The following is a 13,806-nucleotide window of genomic DNA, read 5'->3' on the forward strand; positions in this document are numbered from 1 at the left end:
TGTGTTCTCAATAATTTTTAAATAAAAAAAATTCCATACAAATTTTAGGATTGTTTGTTCTAGGTGTGAAAAATGCTGTTCGTATTTTGATAGAAATTGCATTAAATGTGTAGATTGCTTTTGGAAATATAGACATTTTAACAATATTTGTTCTAGTCAATAAGCACAGAATGTTTTTCTATTTCTTTGTGTCAACTTCAGTTTCTTTCATCAGTGTTCTATAATTTTCAGAGTATAGGTCTTTAACCTCTTTAGTTCTAGGTACTTACGGTTTTTGGTGCAATTGTAAATGACATTGATTCCTTGATTTCTCTTTTTGCTGCTTCATTATTGGTGGGTTGAAATGCAACAGATTTCTGTATGTTGATTTTCTATCCTGCTGCTTTACTGGATTTGTTAATCAGTTCTAGCAGTTTTTTACACACACACACACACACACACACAGGAATATTATTCAGCCATAACAAGAAAAAGGTCTTGCCATTTGCAATGACAGGGATGGAACTAGAGAGTATTATGCTAAGCAGAATAAGTCAGAGAATGACAAGTACCCTATGATTTCACTCAATGTGGAATTTAAGAATAAAACAAATGAACGTAAGGGAAATAAAAGAGAGGAAAACCAAGAGACAGACTATTAATTATGGAGAAAAAAAAAACTGATGGTTACAAGAGGGGAGGTCAGTGGGGGGATGGATTAAATAGATGATGGGGATTAAGTACTGCACTTGTGATGAGCACTGAGTGTTGTATGTAAGTATTGAAACAGTGTATTGTATACCTGAAACTAATATTATACTGTATGTTAAGTAACTGGAATTTAAATAAAAACTTTTAAAAAAATAAGTGTTTTTTGAGTTTTAATGGTGTTATGTGGTTGGTTTATTAATACTTTTCTTGTCCATATCATACCACCAAAGGCTTTTGGAACATTTAGCATCATGAGCCAAATGACATAGTCACCTTTTCAAGCCATTGTGAAGATGGTTCTTTTCTATGGGTCTTATTTCTATTCCTCAACTACTGAAAGTCTTAGAATTTAAGTTAATTGAGAAAATGCCCATGTCTTTTAGTTAGTTATCCTTTGATGCTGCACAATCTACTCTTACAAATGCCTTCCTACGACTCACTGGGGTGCTTTCCAAAGCCATAGCCATAAACCTCCCAGTTCCTATCAACAGCTTACTGAAAGTTCCTTTTCCTGTGTACTTCCACAAAGAGTAGCTTCTTGAAAACATAATCATATATAGGTAGGTATTTGTTCACTTACCCTTTTTTTATTTTTAATCAGTGTCAAATGCCAAGAGTTGTGTTAAGGAGTTGACTGCTGCTATGCTTGGATCATATTTATCCAAAAACAGTCTCCATAGCTAAGAATAGTTACTAGCTTATGAAGTGGTCATTAAAGTGAACATTGGACATATACATTATGTATACTACTTTTTGTTATAATTAATATTTGTTATGTTAAGTTCATCCTTATTGCACAGAAAATTACTTTCTTACCACATTTTCTAAAGACTGAATAGGTCACAAAGCTTAAATTGAATATTCCTGTAGTGGACTGTTTAACTTCAAAACATTTAGCCCATTCCAGAAGGAAAACAGCTGGTAATTAAGTTTTCCACTTGAAATTATTCTATAGTAATCAAAACATTTAAACCTCAAGGCTCAGGATACCATAGGTCAGAGCCTACTTTTTAAAAAAAGATTGTATTTATTTATTTGAGAGAGGTAGAGAGAGAATAAGCAGGGGGAATGGCAGGCAGAGGGAGAGGAAGAAGCAGGCCCCCTGGCGGACCAGGGAGCAGGATGCAGAGCTCGATGCCAGGATCCTGGGATCATGACCTAAGCCAAAGGCAGACTCTTAACTGACTGAGCCACCCAGGCATCCACAGAGCCCACTTTTTGATAAACTCTTAATAAAGACTAGAAGCAGGATAGTTTGTGACATGTATGCTTCCCCCAAACTAGATTTTTCCCACTAGAATAGTGGTATATCTGAAAGTATATGTTTCTTTTTTAAAAAAGATTAACTTATTTTTATTTTTATTTTAAAGAGAAAGAGAGTTTGTGAGTAGGGAGAGGGGCAGAGGGAGAGAATCTAAAGCAGACTCCCCACCAACCACTGAGCCTGACATGGGGCTCAATCCCACAACCCATGAAATCATAACCTGAGTTGAAACCAGGAGCTGGATGCTCAGCCACCTGAGCCACCCCAGCACTTCTGATGGTATATCTTTTTTAAAGGTCCAAATATAATAATAAGTGGGAAAAAAGATGTAATATATGTATACAATGAAATACTATACAGCCATAAAATGAATGAGATCTTGCAATGTACAACATGAATGGACCGAGAGGATATCATGCTAAGTGAAATAAGTCAGAGAAAGAAAAATGCTATATAATTTCACCTACTGTGGGATGTAAAAAAAAAAAAACAATGAACAAAGAAAAAGCAGAAACAGACCCGTAAACAAGCTGATGGTTGCCAGAGGAGAGGAGGTCAGAACATGGGAAAATGGTTGAAGAGGATTGGGAGATACGACTTCAAGTTATGGAATCAATAAGTCATGCAGTTAAAAGATATAGCATAGGGAGTATAGTCAATGGTATTGTAATAGCATTGTAGGGTGACAGATGGTAGCTCTCCTTTTGGTGAACATAGCATAATGTATAGACTTGTGAAATCACTATGTTGAACACACCTGAAAGTAATGTAATATTGTATGTCAACTAAAATTAAAGATTTTTATTGATTTCTGTTATTCATGTTGCTTACTTTGAACTTCATTTGCTATTTTTTTTGGTCTAGTTTATTAAGTTGGATGCTTAGACTATTCAATTAAGACCTTTTGTGTTTTCTAATGTAAACATTTAATGCCATAAATTTCCACTAAGCACTGCTCTAGTTGTTGAATCAGAATGATAAGAATGTATATCCTTATTTTTCTCTTGATCTAAGGGGGGATTTATTAAATCTCTAACCATTAAATATTTTGTTAGCTCTTGGGGCACCTGGGTGGTTCAGGTTAGGCAACCAACTCTTGGTTTCTGTTCGTGTTGTGATCTCAGGGTTGTGAGATCAAGCCCTGCATGAGGCTCCACATTCAGTGCAGAGTCTGCTTGAGATTCTCTCTTCCTCTCCCTTTGCCCCTCCCACTCATTCTCTCTCTTTCTCTCTCTCTAAAACAAATAAATAAATCTTTTAAAATTATCTTGTTAGCTCTGGATTCTTAATTGATGCTCTTTATCAGATTGAAGAGGTTTTTTTTTCTTATTGGTAAATAACAAAAATTCAACTGAGTAAATTTAAAAATCAAATTGGCTCCATTCGACAATTCACTAATTGGACAGCATCACATCTACCAAATATAAAGGAGTTCCATCAAGTTTCAGAAAAGGAAAGTTTTTTTAAAGGAAGAGAGAGAATAAAAAATTATTAGCAAAGAATACATTGTCTTGGGCAAGGTCACCCTCCCTAAGGAGAATCCAGTTAGTAGATTACCTCCTAGTGCTGACCAGGAAATTATAGGTTGGATGGTCAAAGGTCATATATCTGGGAGAAGTTGCAATTAGGTTAGGTATTAAGTCTTGGTGGGGTTTAGCATACGTGGCTCCATTGAGGCCTGCTGTCTCCTTTTTAACACTAGTTTACTTAACGTTTTTTTCAAGAATAGATGCTGAAATTTATCAAATGATTTTTTGTTGTTCCTATGGAGGATCATCTGATTTTCCTTTTTTATTCTGTTTATATGGTGAATTATGTTGATTAATTTTTTAATATTTTATTGAAGTTTTTCCATCTATGTTCATAGGTGATATTGGTCTATAGTTTCCTTTCTTGTAACGTTTTGTTTGGCATTGATTATCAAGGTAATACTAGCCTCATATAAAATGAGTTGGGATGTTTTTCCTCTTATTTCCTGGATATTTGTGTGAGATTGGTATTATTTCTTCCTTAAGTGTTTGTTAGAATTCAACAATGAAGCCATCTGGGCTTAGAGTTTTTCTTGCTAAAAGGTTTTAAACAATGACAACAATATATTTTTTTAAGCTTTTATTTGAATGAGAGAGAGAGATAGGGAGAGAGAGCACAAGTTGGGAGGAGCTGGCCTGATGTGGGGCTCAATCCCAAGATCTTGGGATCATGACCTGAGCCAAAGGCAGACACTTATAACTGAGCCACCCAGGCCCCCCCAAACAACAAAAAATTTAAGATAAATATGTAGCTATTTGGCTTATCTATTTCTTCTCTATTGAGCTTTAATAGTTTCTGGAGTTTTGTTTTTGTTTTTTTGTTTTTAGGAATTCGTCCATTTTATCTAAATTGTCAAACTGATGGGCATAGAGTTATGGATAAAGAAGATGTGTTATATATATGCAGTGAACTATTTACTCAGCCACAGAAAAGAATGAAATCTTGTCGTTTGCAATGACATTGATGGAGCTAGAGAATATTATGCTAAGTGAAATAAGTCAGTTAAAGAAAGACAAAGACCATATAATTTCATTCATCTGTAGAATTTAAGAAACAAAACAAATGACCATAGAGGAAGAAAGCCAAACCAGGAAACATACTCTTAACTACAGAGAAAACAGACCTCGTGGTTGCAGAGGTGAGGTGGTTAAATAGGTGATGGATATTAAGAACTCATTTGTCTTGATGAGCACTGGGTGTTGTATGTAGGTGTTGAAACTAATATTGCACTGTATGTTAACTAGAATTTAAATAAAAATTTAAACAAAAACCATGTAGAAACTTCCTCAGCATTTAGGAGTCATTTAGGCAAGCAAATACTATTAAGCAAAAAGACAACATTAAAAATGAAAAATCCTCAAATGTAAGGAGAATGCTTGTTCTTGTCTTTGATATGCATTTATATGAACATGAGAAAAAAAGTATTTTAATTTAAAGGAAGTCAAGTCTTTGTGCTCACTCTTTCTTCAAATGTAATCTCCTGTCTGCATACCCCTCACTATAGAACTTCATCCATACTGACATGCTATTTCCAGCAAGGATGATCAGCTAACTGTGAAGCTCTCTAGGTCTTATTCCTAGTGTTTTGGTTTTTTTAAAAAACCCACAATTTAAAAACATTTTAGGGGTTTGTTTTATGAACCAGAATATGGTCTAACTTGGTGACTATTCCTTGTGCACTTGTAAAGATTATGCATTTTGCTCTTGTTGAGTGGAGTGTTCTATAAATGTCAATTAGGTAGAGTTGGTTAATAGAGTTGTGCAGTTCTATATCCTTACCGATTTTCTGTCTACTTGTTTTACTGATTGCCGAGAAAAGAGTGTTAAATTCCCCAACTATAGTTACCGATTTTCCCATTTCTCCTTTTCAGTTTTATCACTTTTTGCTTCATGTACCCTGAAACTCTGTTGCTAACAGCATGCATATTCAGGATTATTATGACTTTTTTGTGAATTGATCCTTTTATCACTGTGTAATGTCCCTATTTATCCCGGTAATATTCCTTTTTGTGAAGTCTGCTTTGTCCTTTTTTAATATAGCTACTTCAGCTTTATTTGAATTATATGTCTTTATATTTAAAGTGGATTTCTTATAGACAACATGTAGTTTCTTTTAAACCAGTGTGACAATCGTTGTCTTTTATTAGGTATATTTTGACAGCTTACATTCAATGTAATTATTACTATGGCTGGATTATATTCTACCATTTTATTATTTGTTTTCTGATTGTACTATTATTCTTTTGTTTTCTATTCTTGCTTTCTTTTGGAATATTAGTGTTTTCAGTAGTCCATTTTTATTTATCTATTGGTGTTTTGCTATATGTCATATTTGTATGTTGCTGCTTGCACTGTGGATGACAGGTCACATAATATTACATTGTCTACTTTTATTTTTTTTTTATTTTTTTTTTTTAAAGATTTTATTTATTTGACAGACAGAGATCACAAGTAGGCAGAGAGAGAGAGAGAGGAGGAAGCAGGCTCTCTGCTGAGCAGAGAGCCCGATGTGGGACTTGATCCCAGGACCCTGAGATCATGACCTGAGCCGAAGGCAGAGGCTTTAACCCACTGAGCCACCCAGGCGCCCTACATTGTCTACTTTTAAATTTATTTATTTATTTATTTGTCAGAGAAAGAGAGAGAGAGAGAGAGAGAGAGAGAGCGTGAGAGCGCACAAGCAGGGGGAATGGCAGGCAGAGGGAGAAGCAGGCTCCCCACTGAGCTAGGATTCTGATGCAGGACTGTATCCCAGGACCCTAGGGATCTTAGGATCATGACCCGAGCTAAAGGCAGACACTTAACCAGCTGAGCCATCCAGGCATCCCACATTGTCTACTCCTTTTTTTTTTTTTACTTCTTTTTTTTTTAAGATTTTATTTATTTATTTGACAGAGGGAGAGATCACAAGGAGGCAGAAGAGCAGGCAGAGAAGAGAGAGGGAGAAGCAGGCTCCCTGCTGATCAGAGAGCCCAATGCAGGGCTCGAACCCAGGACCCTGAGATCATGACCTGAGCCAAAGGCAGAGGCTTAACCCACTGAGCCACCCAGGCACCCCCCACATTGTCTACTTCTTTAAGGAAAATGTATTTTTATTTATTTGAGAGACAGAAAGAGAGGGCACGAGCAGGAGGAGGGGCAGAGGGAGAAGGAGATTACCTGCTGAGCAGGGTGCCCAATGTGGGGCTTGATCCAGGGACTCCAGGAACCCAACTTGAGCTGAAGGTAGACTCTTAACCAGCTAAGCCACCCAGGTACCCTGCATTGTCTACTCTGAGTTAATATTGTACTACATCAAGCATAATATAGACACCTTACAATTGTATGGATCTGTTTACCCTCTTCCACTTATATCAGTGGTACATGTATTACACCTACATACATTGAAAATTCCACATACCACATCATGAGTTTTGCTTCTAAAAGTCATACAGATTTTATAGAACTTGAATATAATTTTTAATATTTGCCAGATACATACTATTTGTCACTCTTCTATCATTCTTATAGATCTGAATTTTCCTTCACTCTTGTTTCCCTTCACTTAGAAGAATTTCTTTTAGAGAAGATCAGCTGGCAATGAATTCTCATAGTTTTCCTTCATCTGAAAATGTCTTCATTTCACATTTATTTCTGAAGATTATTTCATTATATATAGAAGTCTTGGTTTATAGTTCTATTTGTTCAGCACTTTAAATTTGCTGTTCTACTGTTTTTCTGACCCCTATGGTTGTTTTGTCTTGTTTTGTTTGAGAAATCCATGGTTCTTTGAATCTTTGTTACCCTATATACAATGTTTAATTTTAAAAATCTGATTACAATATTTTTAAAAATCTGACTTTCAGCACTTCAGTTATGATGTACCTAGGCATTGTTTTCTTTGAGTTTATTATGTTTGGAGTTACCTGAACCTCCTGAATCTTACAAGCATGGCTTTGCCAAATATGAGAAGTTTTTAATCATTATTTCCTAAAACATATTTTATATGATCATTTATTTCCCCTATGACTCCAGTGACAAGAATGTTAGAAAGCTTGATGTTGTTTTACAAGTATGTTAATATTTTTCAGTACTTTTCCTCTGTTACTCTTACTTGATAAATTCTGTTGATCTCTCAAATTTTATTATTTGTAATGTTTACATTATACTGTGAGTCCATCAAATTATGTTTTTAAAATAATTAGAGATTTTATATTTATTTCTAAAATTTATATCTTTATAGTTTATTTTTTCTGCTGAAATTACTATCTTTTCATTCATTTAACATGCTTACATCATAAGGCATAATTCTAATAGTTGTGTATTCATATTCTATTGCTGCATAACAAATTGCCACATGCTTAGCAGCTTAAAACAACACACATTTGTTACCTCTCAGTCTTTGTGGGTCGGGAGTCTGGCCATGGCGTAGTTGCTCAGTGTCTCACAAGACTGTAATCAGAGTGTCACCCGGGCTACATTCCCATCTGGAGCTTGGGGTCTTCTTCCAAGCTTACATGGTTGTTGGCAGAATTCAGTTCCTTGAAGCTTGTGGTTCCCTCCCACATGACCTTCTCCATAGGTAGCTTCATTATAATATCTTATATCTCCAAGGCCAGCAAAAATCTCTCTTTGTAGTCTGCTAAGACAAAGTCTAATACAACATGACATAATCACTGAAGTGTTATGTCATGAACTTTATCATGTACTATAATCTAATCAGTAGAGTGATATCCCATCACCTTTGTTATAGTCTACTGCAAGTTACAGATACTGCCTGCATTCAAGTGGGAGAAGATTCCATTAAGCTGTGGCTACCAGGAAGCAAGAAATCATTTGGAGGTCTTCTTAGGATCTATTTGCCACAAGCTGCTTTTAAAAAAAAATTTTTAATTTTTTTTCAGTGTTCCAAAATCCATTGTTTATATACCACACCCAGTGTTCCATGCAATATGTGCCCTCCATAATACCCACCACCAGGCTCACCCCTGACCCCCTTCCCTTCAAAACCCTCAGTTTGTTTCTCAGAGCCCTTTGTCTCTCCCTCTGATTTCCCCCAACTCACTTCTCCTCTCCAGCTCCCAATGTCTTCCGTGTTATTACTTATGCTCCACAAGTAAGTGAAGCCATATGATAATTGACTCTCTCTGCTTGACTTATTTCACTCAGCATAATCTCTTCCAGTCCCGTCCATGTTGATACAAAAGTTGGGTATTCATCCTTTCTGATGGAGGCATAATACTCCATTGTATATATGGACCATATCTTCTTTATCCATTCGTCTGTTGAAGGGCATCTTGGTTCTTTCCACAGTTTGGTGACTGTGATCATTGCTGCTATGAACACTGGGGTACAGATGGCCCTTCTTTTCACTACATCTGTATCTTTGGGGTAAATACCCAGTAGTGCAATTGTAGGATCATAGGGTGAGTCTATTTTTAATTTCTTAAGGAATCCCCACACTGTTTTCCAAAGTGGCTGCACCAACTTGCATTCCCACCAACAGTGGAAGAGGGTTCCCCTTTCTCCACATCCTCTCCAACACTTGTTGTTTACCGTCTTGTTAATTTTGGCCATTCTAACTGATATAAGGTAGTATCTCAATGTGGTTTTGATTTGTATCTCCCTGATGGCTAATGATGGTGAACATTTTTTCATGTGTCTGTTAGCCATATGTATGTCTTCTTTGGAAAAGTGTCTGTTCATGTCTTCTGCCCATTTTTTGACATGATTGTCTGTTTTGTGTATGTTGAGTTTGAGGAGTTCTTTATAGATCTTGGATATCAGCCCTTTGTCTGTAGTGTCATTTGCGAATATCTTCTCCCATTCCATGGGTTGCCTCTTTGTTTTGTTGACTATTTCCTTTGCTGTGAAGAATCTTTTGATCTTGATGAAGTCCCAAAAGTTCATTTCCACTTTTGTTTCCTTTGCCTTTGGAGACACATCTTGAAAGAAGTTGCTGTGGCCAATGTCGAAGAGGTTACTACCTATGATTTCCTCAAGGATTTTGGTAGATTCCTACCTCACATTGAGGTCTTTTATCCATTTCAAGTTTATCTTTTTGTATGGTGTAAGAGAATGGTCACGTTTCATTCTTCTATACATAGCTGTCCAATTTTCCCAGCTCCATTTATTAAAAGACTGTCTTTTTTCCACTGTATATTTTTTCCTGCTTTGTAGAAGATTATTTGACCATAGAGTTGCAGGTCCATATCTGGGCTCTCTACTCTGTTCCACTGGTCTGTGTATCTGTTTTTGTGTCAGTACCATTCTCTCTTGGTGATCACAGCTTTGTAGTAAAGCTTGAAATCAGGCAACATGATGCCCCCAGTTTTGTTTTTCTTTTTCAACATTTCCGTAGTAATTCGGGGTCTCTTCTGGTTCCAAACAAATTTTAGGATTGTTTGTTCCAGCTCCTGAAAAATGGTGGTGGAATTTTGATTGGGATGGCATTGAAAGTATAGATGGCTCTAGGCAGAATAGACACTTTAACAATGTTTATTCTTCTGATCCATGAGCATGGAATGCTCTTCCATCTTTTTGTGTCTTCTTCAATTTCTTTCATGAGTGTTCTGTAGTTCCTTGAGTACAGATCCTTTACCTCATTGGTTAGGTTTATTCCCAGGTATGTTATGGTCCTTGGTGCTATAGTAAATGGAATCAATTCTCTAATTTCCCTTTCTATTTTTTCATTGTTAGTGTATAAGAAAGAAACAATTTCTGTACATTGATTTTGTATCCTGCCACATTACTGAATTGCTGTATGAGTTCTAGTAGTTTGGGGGTGGAGTCTTTTGGGTTTTCCACATAAAGTATCATGTCATCTGTGAAGAGAGAGAGTTTGACTTCTTCATTGCCAATTTAAATGCCTTTTATTTCTCTTTGTTGTCTGGTTGCTGTTGCTAGGAATTCTAATACTATGTTGAACAAGAGTGGTGAGAGTGGGCATCCTTGTCTTGTTCCTGATCTCAACGGGAAGGCTGTCAGGTTTTCCCCATTGAGGATCATATTCGCTGTGGGTTTTTCATAGATAGATTTTATGAAGTTGAGGAATGTTCCCTTTATCCCTATACTTTGAAGCGTTTTGATCAGGAACGGATGCTGGATTTTGTCAGATGCTTTTTCTGCATCCATTGAGAGGACTATCTGTTTCTTCTCTCTTCTCTTATTGATTTGTTCTATCACATTGATTGATTTGCAAATGTTGAAATGCCCTTGCATCCTATGGATAAATCCCACCTGGTCATGGTGGATAATCTTTTGAATGTACCGTTGTGTCCTATTAGCTAGGATCTCGTTGAGAATCTTAGCATCCATATTCATCAGGGATATTGGTCTGAAATTCTCCTTTTTAGTGGAGTCTTTGCCTGTTTGGGGGACCGGGGTAATGCTGGCTTCATAAAAGGAGTTTGGAAGTTTTCCTTCTGCTTCAGTTTTTTGAAGCAACTTCAGGAAAATAGGTTTTATTTCTTCTTTGAATGTTTAGTAGAATTCTCTAGGGAATACGTCAGGTCCTGGGCTCTTGTTTTGGGGGAAGTTTTTGATCATTGCCTCAATATCGTTACTAGATATTGTATATTCAGGTTGTCAGTTTCTTCCTGACTCAGTTTTGGAAGTTTATAGGTTTCCAGGAATGTATCCATTTCGTCTAGGTTGCTTAACTTATTGGTATATAACTGTTGATAATAATTTCTGATGATTGTTCCTATTTCCTTGGTGTTAGTCATGATCCCTCCCTTTTCATTCATAATTTTATTAATTTGGGTCCTCTCTCTTTTCGTTTGGATTAGTTTGGGCAATGGTTTATTGATCTTACTGATTCCTTCAAGAAACCAGCTTCTAGTTTCATTGATGTGTTCTACTGTGTCCCTTGTTTCTATCTCATTGATCTCTGCTCTAATCTTGATTATTTCCCTTCTTGTGTGTGGGGTTGACTTAATTTGTTGTTGATTCTCCAATTTTTTAAGGTATAAAGAGAGCTGGTTGTATTCTGGATTTTTCAATATTTTGGAGGGAGTCTTGAATGGCTACGTATTTTCCCCTTAAGACCACCTTTGCCGTATCCCATAGGTTTTGGAATGAAGTGTCTTCATTCTCATTGGTTTCCATGAATTGTTTAAGTTCTTCTTTGATTTCCTGATTAAGCCTAGCATTCTTAAGCAGGGTGATCTTTAGCTTTCAAGTGTTTGAATTCCTTCCAAACTTTTTCTTGTGGTTGAGTTCTAGTTTCAAAGCATCGTGGTCTGAGAATATGCAGGGAATAATCTCAGTCTTTTGGTATTGGTTGAGCCCTGATTTGTGACCCAGTATGTGGTCTATTCTGAAGAAAGTTCCATGAGCACTTGAGAAGAATGAGTATTCTGTTGTTTTAGGGTAGAATGTTCTGTATATATCTATGAGGTCCATCTGGTCCAATGTGTCATTCAATGCTCTTGTTTCTTTATTGATTTTCTGCTTGGATGATCTATTACTGAGAGTGGTATGTTAAGATTCCCTACTATTAATGTATTCATATCAATATGACTTTTTATCTTGGTTAACAGTTGTCTTATGTAGTTGACTGCTCCCGTATTTGGGGCATAAATATTTACAATTGTTAGATCTTCTTGGTGGATAGACCCTTTAAGAATCATGTAGTATCCTTCTTTATCTCTGACTACAGTCTTTAGTTTAAAATCTGATTTATCTGATCTGAGAATCACTACCCCAGCTTTTTTTTTGAGGCTCATTGGCATGAAAGATGGTTCTCCATCCCTTCACTTTCAGTCTGGATGTATCCTTAGGTTCCAAATGGGTCTCTTGTAGACAACATATGGACGTGTCCTGTCGTTTTATCCAATCTGCAACCCTGTACCATTTTGCGGGAGCATTTAGGCCTTTCATGTTAAGAGTGATTATTGAAAGATACATTTTTATTGACATCATGTTGTCTGTGAAGTCCTTGTTTCTATAGATGGTCTATGTAAATTTCTGTTCCATGACACTTGGTTTCCAGAACCTGCTTTTAAGTCTTTGATAATTCCAACATCTAAATTATATAGGGTATAGAATATGTTGATTGGTTTTCCCTTGAGAACTGGTCACGTTTTCCTTGTTCTGTGTATGCTGAGTAATTTTGCATTGTATCCCGGGCATTGTGAAAGTTCTGTCATGTAAACTGTATGTCACACTATAATCCTCTAGAGAATTTTTTTAGAAGGTACTCAACCAAGTTAGGGTCCGACCACAAATTTAATCCTGCCTTCTGTGGATAGTGATTCTAATTTCAGTTCATTTCCAAGTCATTAGTTTGCTGTTTTATTTCTGTTCTCTGCATGTGCCATTCAGGTGTTTGACCATTGGGTAGTAGTTTACTTTTTTAAGATTTATGTATTTATTTTAGAGACAGAAAGAAAGAGTGCATGAGCAGGGGGAGGAGCAGAAGAGGGGAGAGAGAGAGAGAGAGAGAATCTGAGGCAGACTCCCCACTGAGCATGGAGCCTGTTGCAGGGCTTGATCTCACCACCCTGAGATCATGACGTGAGCCAAAACCAAGAGTGAGATACTCAACTGCCTGAGCCACCCACCTGCCCTGGGCATAGTTTAAATCTTAGTGCATTCTTCATGCCCTTTTTTATGATCTTTTGGGTCTTCCCTGTTTCTGTAGAGCATAGGGATGAGCATAGGACTTATATGGTTCATTCACAGAATTAGGAGATTATTTTCTCTAGCTCACTTATATACAGAATTTCCTTCACGAGCCCACTCTTGAGCCCATGGTACCCCCTTTCCTAGTTCCTCTGGCCAGAAAGACAGAGTATCCCTTGGATATTTGGTTGCTTACTCAGCCATCACTGCTATACCCCTCTGTGACTGGGCAATGCTGCTCAGGAAAACAAAACAAAACTGAACAGAATTATATCCTCCTCTTTGGCTCAAATAGTCCCTATTATGGTTGCTTTGCCTAGTAATACAGGGGTTTTGTTCAGATTTTCACCAGTCATGTGACTACGCTGCCGTGTAACTCTGACACTGGGATCCACCCTCAGGAAAAATCTGCAAGAGAAAAAATATATATAGCATCCACCTTGACGTGGGCCCCTTCTCTAAGTCTTAACTCCCTTTCACAGCCTACCTGCTTTGGTTACTTTTCAGTCTTCAGGTACTTGGTTTTTTAATTTTGTCCATCATTTTTAGTTGTTTATTAGAAGAAGAGATAGGTGATAGTTGGCTTATTCTATTTTGGCCAGGACTGGAATTTGTTCTTTCACTTGTAAAGTATCTGTATATTTATATATTAAGTTGGTTTCTTATAAACAATAAATACTTTTGCTTGTGCTTTTTTTTTTAAATCCAGTCTGACA

General features: G+C 36.7%; 1 protein-coding gene across 8 annotated transcripts in view; it reads left to right on the forward strand.

The window, feature by feature from the left end:
* EDA (ectodysplasin A) overlaps positions 1-13,806 on the forward strand; it is a gene marked incomplete at both ends in the record, with an annotated part of 430,893 nt that overhangs the window by 108,509 nt on the left and 308,578 nt on the right. The window lies entirely within an intron of this gene.

This window comes from Martes martes, assembly GCF_963455335.1.
Source record: "Martes martes genome assembly, chromosome: X".
NCBI lineage: Eukaryota > Metazoa > Chordata > Mammalia > Carnivora > Mustelidae > Martes > Martes martes.